The sequence below is a fragment of the Triticum urartu genome, chromosome 7A (genome assembly GCF_056163025.1).
Source record: "Triticum urartu cultivar PI428250 chromosome 7A, HENAU_Tu73, whole genome shotgun sequence".
Classification (NCBI taxonomy): Eukaryota; Viridiplantae; Streptophyta; class Magnoliopsida; order Poales; family Poaceae; genus Triticum; species Triticum urartu.
The window spans coordinates 629,659,031-629,668,763 of NC_141879.1; the positions used below are offsets into that span (position 1 = coordinate 629,659,031).

General features: G+C 42.7%; 1 long non-coding RNA gene across 5 annotated transcripts; it reads left to right on the plus strand.

The window, feature by feature from the left end:
• The first annotated feature begins 831 nt into the window (after positions 1-831).
• LOC125525398 (uncharacterized) lies at positions 832-5,680 on the plus strand. Of its 5 annotated transcripts, none has more exons than XR_007291282.2 (6): positions 832-1,143; positions 1,227-1,435; positions 1,943-2,224; positions 2,296-2,482; positions 2,564-5,020; positions 5,098-5,680. It is a non-coding gene; the product is annotated as an uncharacterized LOC125525398 (long non-coding RNA). The 5 variants fall into 5 exon arrangements; XR_007291283.2 differs by having other exon boundaries at positions 2,564-4,994; XR_007291284.2 differs by having other exon boundaries at positions 840-1,143; positions 2,564-2,733; positions 3,362-5,565.
• The last annotated feature ends 4,053 nt before the right edge of the window (positions 5,681-9,733 follow it).

Here is a 9,733-nt window from a genome sequence, read left to right on the forward strand (position 1 = left end):
CCTTTTATTTAATTCCTAACTCACTTACTCCTTCTGATCCATATTAATTGCCGCTGATTTTGTACAAAATCAGCGACAATTAATATGGATCGGAGGGAGTACTAAACTTAACTCCCAATAATCCATGTGCATTGAGATGCTCGCAACTAGTCATATCCCTAAGACTACCCACAGTGGGAGTAAACATAGGTAGTAACATCACACATATCTAGATAAAATAGATGATGTGGCAAGCAATAAATGAAGAAAGAGAGGAAAATAGTAACATAGCTAGTTACTAGTAGTATGAGTAAGACTAGCCATAATGGAGAGTAACATACAATAGTAACATACACATATTCCTATACTATGTTACTACATTCATAGTGGGTAGTAACATAAGCGTGGTAACATGCAAAGCTTCATTTATTAGGTTATAGACTCATATTGCATTGGGACATGTGATGTTACAGTAACTAGTAACTAGCTAAGTTACTACAACTACCTCTCTCCTCATTAACTCATTGTCACATAAGAAAATTTGCTGAGTTGACTCGATGTTACTGCTGAAGTTACTCCCACTATGACTAGTCTAACGCCACACATCGCAAGGCAAGATGAGTCTATAGCCTAATAAATGAAGTGTTGCATGTTACTACACATATGCCACTCCCTATTATAGAGGTAGTAATATAGATTAGTAACATATGCATGTTACTAGTCTATGTTACTACGAAAGCGGTGTTTCTGCTCACGAGCACACATGAGCTCGGTATCTGGGCGGTTGAATTGGCTCTGGCGATGCGATGCATTTATGGCATGAGCCAGATACGCGAGCGCTAGAAAAAGGAGTGGGAGGTGGAAATACAAATGAGCTGTGGGCCAGGGAAGGCGGAGGATACGTGGTGGTCGACGGCAGCTGGCCGAGCCATGACTCAGGACGACATTCCTCTTCCTGATCCGTGGATCAGAAAAGTTACTTTCCGTTATCTGCATCGACGGAATGGCTGGTAAGTGGTGGGGTTGGTGTGGTACAGTCGTCTTCTACCTCACCCTTCTGGATTTTGCAAGTAGAGAGAGAGCGCCGAGGCTGTGGAGAAGCGATTCAATCAGGGGGCAAGATCTGCCAGTGGGCATGGAGTTCCTTATGCAACCGATTAAAAGGTACCAAAAGGTCTCCCTTGTTTTTCTTGTTCTTTCTAATCCCATGGAGTTCCTAATGCAAGCTTGGACCGATTTCTTGTCAGATTTATGGTGCCTGAGGAGGTTAATGATTGTGAAATCCCTATGGAGCCCCTCCATTATCCTGTGGCGGCACGGAGCAGAATCAACCCCCATTCTATGGGAAGATTTGTGCGGTAGAGGCAGCCGCTAGAGATCAGAGGGAGGATTCCCCACAGGCCTCGGCACAGTCGGCAGGAAAGATGGATCCAAGAACTTCAGGATGGGCACACAGGTATGTTAGGAATCAAGATATTCAATCCAAAAATTAGTAGTGCAAGTCGGATTCAGCAAGTGCAGACATATGTGATTGACTGCTAATAATCAGAGTACAGACTAGGATGAATAGCAGCCAAGTGTGACGAATGAGGGATTTAGTTAGGTGCAAACTGGAAATTGAAAGATTTTTTTCAGCAACATTGGTAGTGACTGTCAAAAGGGGATTTTTCTGTCGAAATTTGCAGCATTGGTCTGAAAGCGTGGAGATAAGAGTGAGTTTATTTCAGTTCCAAGTGCAATTTGGCGAGGAAATTGTGAGCAAATTCCGAACTTTGATTGTTAACAAAAACTAGATGAATATGAAAGAGATCTAAGGGTTTCATCATCTGTACATTTTCTCCGTGGAATGGGGATATGTGGCGTTGTACTCACATCAGCAGTTGCATGTTGATTGCAGGGTTAGAGTAGGTCCTTCGTCAGCAGCATGAATACCATATCCTAACCATGGTATGCATCGTTGTAGGAGTTTTTTTGGTCGATGGTGAATGTTCCCTTCACAAATGGGGCACGGAAGAATCTATGTGGGAAAATTAGCCATGAGCAAAGCAGAGGACGATGTACGGAAGACGATGGAGGTTTTCGCGGATGTCGGTTCAAAAGATACACACTTCACCTATCGCTATGTTAACAAGGAGCATGATGTTCTTCCTCGCATCAACCTCTTTGATCAGGACAGTCTGTTAGAAGAATGATCAATATGGCTGCTGGCATCGGCAAGGATGTTACATCATACTCAAACTGCAAGGTATGGTTGTAAAAATATTGATAATCCAACTATTACTTTTATCTGAAGCCTTACATAATTCCATGCTACAGTTACACGATACTTTTATCTAAAGCCTTAGACAACCGCGAGACGAGCTCACAGGGCGAAAGTATATCTTCTGCCCTGGTTTCCAGACTAACCCATGCAACAGTGGTGTTGTTCCATACTGACCTGAAGCAAGTGTCTCTGAATTTTGATACATTCTTCAGTTCTGCATCTGGTCAAGAACTATCCAGGGTAGTTACCCCACACATGTACTAAAATACGTCTGCATTTAAACATAACGTGTTGCTAATACTTATTCATATGCTTTTGTAGGAATTCCCTTGTCCACAAAGTTCGTAGGTTTATACGAATATCAGGTGTTGCTCCAAAGGAACAGCTAGCCGGGAACACCCTTATGGATCATGAGTTGATGCCCATAATCCTATGCCGCTACTCCCAGATTGACATGGAATCAGACCTAGAACCCCCTACATCTCATCGAGGTACACAATTGAACCTTTATTCTCGGTGAGGGAGCACCTACATAATATGGTATTGCGAGTCTGTACTCATCAGCCTGATGATAGGACACCGTGTTTCTGATTGCGGGCACACCTGTACTCTTTATCTGGGCGGTTGAGGTGCATATTGGGATGTGGTGCATTAAATGCTGGCATTAGATAGAAGTGCTTCCATAAATAAGGAAATGAAAGAATACACCTGGGTTGTGGGCCAGGATGTAAACGAGGAGACGACGTCGGCGAAGGGTTGCAGAATTAGTCAAGTTAAAGCATGTAGGGTTGTGGAATTAGTCAAACCAAATTGGAAATCTGACAATTAGTGTGAGTGTTGTTACCCTGAACCCATCTTAAAGGACTTAATTTTGTTTGGAAAGATACTAACAACCAGCATTTGAGAGTATATATTCACTAATTCAGAAATATCACTATTGTTGCCTCTGCTTTATTTTTATTTTATTGCGGCAGACAACCAAATTGGAAATCAACCCATTAGCGTGAGTGTTTTTCTTATACTGAACCCATCTTAAGGGACTTAATTTTGTTTGTAAAGATGCCAACACCCAGCAGTTCGTAGAATATATGCACTTATTCAGAAATTTCATTGTTGCAGCTGCTTTATTTGGGGAGATAAAAATTCAGTTGAAGGATCTGATATTATACACAGTAGTGATAAACTTCCGTTGGCTCTCCCAGGATCACAGAATACCACAAAACCAACACCAACATATAAACTCTTGCTGGAGAATTTTTTGGTGACAATGCTCGAGTAATTACTAATTAGGAATGGTCGAATAGATCAACCGATTTTCATGTTTGGTACAAGATTTTAACATGGTGTTTTGTGGAATAGAGCGGTGTGTTTAAATACAACAAATAGAGTATCTTGAATTATCAATGTGTGATTTTAGTGCAAAGAGGTGACATTCTGTGTTTAATGTGACCTGAAAATGTGCCAATCAAACATGGATTACTAAACAGTTGGACAAATTAGTTGCTTAAATTTGCTTTAATTATATTTCCTTTTCTTTTTGAAGAGCTCAGTAACACTTGCTACAAGACCATCAGTTCCTATCAAAGTGGCACATGGTGTGATGGGAGATCCTATATATGACATATGCATATTGAGTACATTTTCGAGAACCATGCCAGCTTACTTAGCAAGGTCTGAAAATAATATAATGATCCAAAGTAAGTTAACACCAGGCGAACAAATTAAATATTATTATAGAACTCTGACCAATTTTTCTCTCTCTTAATGAGTGAAAGGAATGAATATTATCTAGCTAGCACAATGTTACCATAGCAGGAGGCACTTGTTGAGTCAGAGCACTATGACTGTATAGGGGAGGCCCAACTGGCAACGGGCAACAGGATGAGACGTCATGGTTGCACAAACAGAAGTCCAGGAGGAAGGGCAGCCGCTGCAATGACGGCAGAGAAGCAGCGATAAGGAAAGGAGTTGGGCCACAAGCATGATAGATCGTCAGACGAGTGGTAGTGTCCTGCGACTAGTGCACAGTTCCGGAAGAGGTGGTGAAAAGGGAGAGAGAGGGAGGAATTTATCTTTCTGGATCCATGTGAGAGGCACTGGAGGCCGGGATGGTAATTCAAAACAATTGAAACCGGAACACAAATTAGCGAGGACAATTTATTCAGTTTTCAGTAAACTAATCTACTAAAATGATTAAAATCTATCACCATAATCAAGTACTGAAACTATGTTTGCTGCCTTTGGTCAGTTCAAAAACTTATTAGTTCAGCACTTCAGGTAAATGGCCATTTAATTTGATGTGATAAAGAGATATAAACACAATTATACTGTTCAGCAATTATACTCTCAACAGGTTGAGTTTGATTATTTTGAGTAGGTTGGTTATTGTTCGATTTGAAGGGGACCATTCGCATCTATACAGTGTCCATCCTGATTACGGTGCTTGAGGATAAAATAGTTCCATAACAGCAGAGGGTAAAATACTACTTGCAGTGGGAATTTCTATGGGAATTTGTTTTCGTAGCTGATGCTGTCAGTGCCTATGTTGGATGGCTGGTGACTTTATGTCATCGACATGGAAGAAATGACCATGTTAGTGATGGACCCATGCGAGACATCTGAGCCTATTGAGGAGATGTGATATAAGCACGAGAACAATGCAAACCTCATCCTAGATGGCCTTCGGCATTGCATTCATGCAAACATTGCTGGGTGGCATGTGTCTGCTAAGGGCTGGACGATTAACTACAACGTGGGTTTGCATTTTAATTGTGATATGTAAGGCATTTGATGCAATTCACATTTGCCAGCCTTGTTCGACGACCCGGATATGGACTAATACCTTTTTTTCGCAGCAAGGACAGCTCTTCGTTCTGAATTACATCAGGGAAGTCGATCGGCTTTACCTAGAAAATCATCTCACACCGGTAAGCGCGTGGGTAAGGGGAGATGCACATTTCTCATGCCGCAGAAAGATTTTGCTCTATTAAAAAAATGTGCAGAACCGGCTACACTATCTCTGAAGCTCCATTTGCCCATGAGGTGATTTTGATGAGAGGAAACAGGGGTGTGCTGCCGGATTTCATGATCTTGGAAGTGCTGTTATGAGAAGTTAAGAGGTGATAGCAAAGGTAGTTTGGTTCTTGAAGATGCAAGTCTAGATGACAACCCCTAGGTTATATTTTGACACTTCGGGCAGTTGTTAGCTGCCTTGCCAGATGCTGCTGTGGTAGTGCCTGGATTCCGATGTTTGTTCAGCACTAGATACACTCATGTAAAGCAAGACCTATATTTTTGGTCTGGATGTGACCTGTTTAACTTCACCCCACATAGCTGGCGTGGAAGCTCTTGTGCTCACGGTGAACTTAAATTATGAGCCCTAAATGTACGAAGACATATCTTTAGGGCCTCTTTGATTCAAAGGATTTTCATAGGATTTTTTAAGGATTAGAATCCTTAGGAATTTTTCCTACGTTGGTCGTTTGATTCGTAGGATTGAATACTATAGGATTCTTTCCTAAGGATTCATTTGTACTACATTTCACAAGAATTCTAACATCCACTTCAACCTCTTGGAAGAAATCCTTTGTTTTTTCCATGACACAATCAAACAAACTCAAATCCTATAGGGATCCAATGGACATGCCATTCCAATCCTACGTTTTTCCTATTCCTGTGTTTTTGCAATCCAATGAATCAAAGAGGCCCTTATATTATGGTTAAGACTTTAAGTTGAAGCTGTGGATGGTGAGGAGTTTGTATGCAGGATGAGAGTTTGTGTAGGATGGTGATGTTACAATTTGAATGATGTCCTTTCATTACCGTATATTTAACATCATAGCATGGCACGAGGGGTAGTTTTCTTCAAGATTGTGGTTGTTTACTGAAGGAAATATGCCCTAGAGGCAATAATAATGTTATTATTTTATTTCCTTATATCATGATAAATGTTTATTATTCATGCTAGAATTGTATTATCCGGAAACATAATACTTGTGTGAATACATAGACAAACCAAACGTCACTAGTATGCCTCTACTTGACTAGCTCATTAATCAAAGATGGTTATGTTTCCTAACCATAGATATGTGTTGTCATCTGATTAACGGGATCACATTATTAGGAGAATTATGTGATTGACATAACCCATTCCATTAGCTTAGCACCCGATCGTTTAGTATGTTGCTATTGCTTTCTTCATGACTTATACATGTTCCTATGACTATGAGATTATGCAACTCCCGTTTGCCGGAGGAACACTTTGTGTGCTACCAAACGTCACAACGTAACTGGGTGATTATAAAGGAGCTCTACAGGTGTCTCCAAAGGTACATGTTGGGTTGGCGTATTTCGAGATTAGGATTTGTCACTCCGATTGTCGGAGAGGTATCTCTGGGCCCTCTCGGTAATGCACATCACATAAGCCTTGCAAGCATTGCAACTAATGAGTTAGTTGTGAGATGATGTATTACGAAACGAGTAAAGAGACTTGCCGGTAACGAGATTGAACTAGGTATTGAGATACCGACGATCGAATCTCGGGCAAGTAAAATACCGATGACAAAGGGAACAACGTATGTTGTTATGTGGTCTGACCGATAAAGATCTTCGTAGAATATGTAGGAGCCAATATGAGCATCCAGGTTCCGCTATTGGTTATTGACCGGAGACGTGTCTCGGTCATGTCTACATTGTTCTCGAACCCGTAGGCGCACGCTTAAGGTTTCGATGACAGTTATATTATGAGTTTATGAGTTTTGATGTACCGAAGTTAGTTCGGAGTCCCGGATGTGATCACGGACATAACGAGGAGTCTCGAAATGGTCGAGACATAAAGATTGATATATTGGACGGCTATATTCGAACACCGGAAGTGTTCCGGGTGATTTCGGAGAAAACCGGAGAGCCGGAGGGTTACCGGAACCCTACCGGGAGAAGTAATGGGCCATATGGGCCTTGGTGGAGAGAGAGAAGGGTAGCCAGGGTGGGCCGCGCGCCTCCTCCCCCCTGGTCCGAATTGGACTAGGAGAGGGGGGCGGCGCCCCCCTTTCCCTCTCCCTCCCCACTTCTTTCCCCCTCCTAGTAGGAGTCCTACTCCTACTAGGAGGAGGACTCCTCCTTGGCGCGCCATAGAGGGCCGGCCGGCCTCCTCCCCTTGATCCTTTATATACGGGGGCAGGGGGCACCCCTTGACACACAAGTTGATCCACGTGATCATATTCTTAGTCGTGTGCGGTGCCCCCTTCCACCATAGTCCTCGATAATATTGTAGCGGTGCTTAGGCGAAGCCCTGCGACGGTAGTGCATCAAGATCGTCACCACGCCGTCGTGCTGACGGAACTCTTCCCCGACACTTTGCTGGATCGGAGTCTGGGGATCGCCATCGAGCTGAACGTGTGCTAAAACTCGGAGGTGTCGTAGTTTCGGTGCTTGATCGGTTGGGCCGTGAAGACGTACGACTACATCAACCGCGTTGTGCTAACGCTTCCGCTGTCGGTCTACAAGGGTACGTAGATCACACTCTCCCCTCTCGTTGCTATGCATCACCATGATCTTGCGTGTGCGTAGAATTTTTTTTGAAATTACTACGTTCCCCAACAGTGGTATCAGAGCCTAGGTTTTATGTGTTGATGTTATATGCACGAGTAGAACACAAGTGAGTTGTGGGCGATATAAGTCATACTGCTTACCAGCATGTCATACTTTGGTTCGGCGGTATTGTTGGACGAAGCGGCCCGGACCGACATTACGCGTACGCTTACGCGAGACCGGTTCTCCCGACGTGCTTTGCACAAAGGTGGCTAGCGGGTGACAGTTTCTCCAACTTTAGTTGAACCGAATGTGGCTACGCCCGGTCCTTGCAAAGGTTAAAACAGCACCAACTTGACAAACTATCGTTGTGGTTTTGATGCGTAGGTAAGATTGGTTCTTGCTTAAGCCCATAGAAGCCACGAAAAACTTGCAACAACAAAGTAGAGGACGTCTAACTTGTTTTTGCAGGGCATGTTGTGATGTGATATGGTCAAGACATGATGCTAAATTTTATTGTATGAGATGATCATGTTTTGTAACCAAGTTATCGGCAACTGGCAGGAGCCATATGGTTATCGCTTTATTGTATGCAATGCAATGGCGCTGTAATGCTTTACTTTATCACTAAGCGGTAGCGATAGTCGTGGAAGCATAAGATTGGCGAGACGACAACGATGCTACGATGGTGATCAAGGTGTCGCGCCGGTGACGATGGTGATCACGACGGTGCTTCGAAGATGGAGATCACAAGCACAAGATGATGATGGCCATATCATATCACTTATATTGATTGCATGTGATGTTTATCTTTTATGCATCTTATCTTGCTTTGATTGACGGTAGCATTTTAAGATGATCTCTCACTAATTATCAAGAAGTGTTCTCCCTGAGTATGCACCATTGCGAAAGTTCTTCGTGCTGAGACACCACGTGATGATCGGGTGTGATAGGCTCTACGTTCAAATACAACGGGTGCAAAACAGTTGCACATGCAGAATACTCAGGTTATACTTGACGAGCCAAGCATATACAGATATGGCCTCGGAACACAGAGACCGAAAGGTCGAGCGTGAATCATATAGTAGATATGATCAACATAGCGATGTTCACCAATGAAACTACTCCATCTCACGTGATGATCGGACATGGTTTAGTTGATTTGGATCACGTAATCACTTAGAGGATTAGAGGGATGTCTATCTAAGTGGGAGTTCTTTAGTAATATGATTAATTGAACCTAAATTTATCATGAACTTAGTACCTGATAGTATCTTGCTTGTTTATGTTCGATTGTAGATAGATGGCCCGTGCTATTGTTCCGTTGAATTTTAATGCGTTCCTTGAGAAAGCAAAGTTGAAAGATGATGGTAGCAATTACACGGACTGGGTCCGTAACTTGAGGATTATCCTCATTGCTGCACAGAAGAATTACGTCCTGGAAGCACCGCTGGGTGCCAGACCTGCTGCTGGAGCAACACCAGATGTTATGAATGTCTGGCAGAGCAAAGCTGATGACTACTCGATAGTTCAGTGTGCCATGCTTTACGGCTTAGAATCGGGACTTCAACGATGTTTTAAACGTCATGGAGCATATGAGATGTTCCAGGAGTTGAAGTTAATATTTCAAGCAAATGCCCGGATTGAGAGATATGAAGTCTCCAATAAGTTCTATAGCTGCAAGATGGAGGAGAACAGTTCTGTCAGTGAGCATATACTCAAAATGTCTGGGTATAATAATCACTTGATTCAATTGGGAGTTAATCTTCCAGATGATTGCGTCATTGACAGAATTCTCCAATCACTGCCACCAAGCTACAAGAGCTTCGTGATGAACTATAATATGCAAGGGATGAATAAGACTATTCCCGAGCTCTTCGCAATGCTGAAAGCTACGGAGGTAGAAATCAAAAAGGAGCATCAAGTGTTGATGGTCAATAAGACCACTAGTTTCAAGAAAAA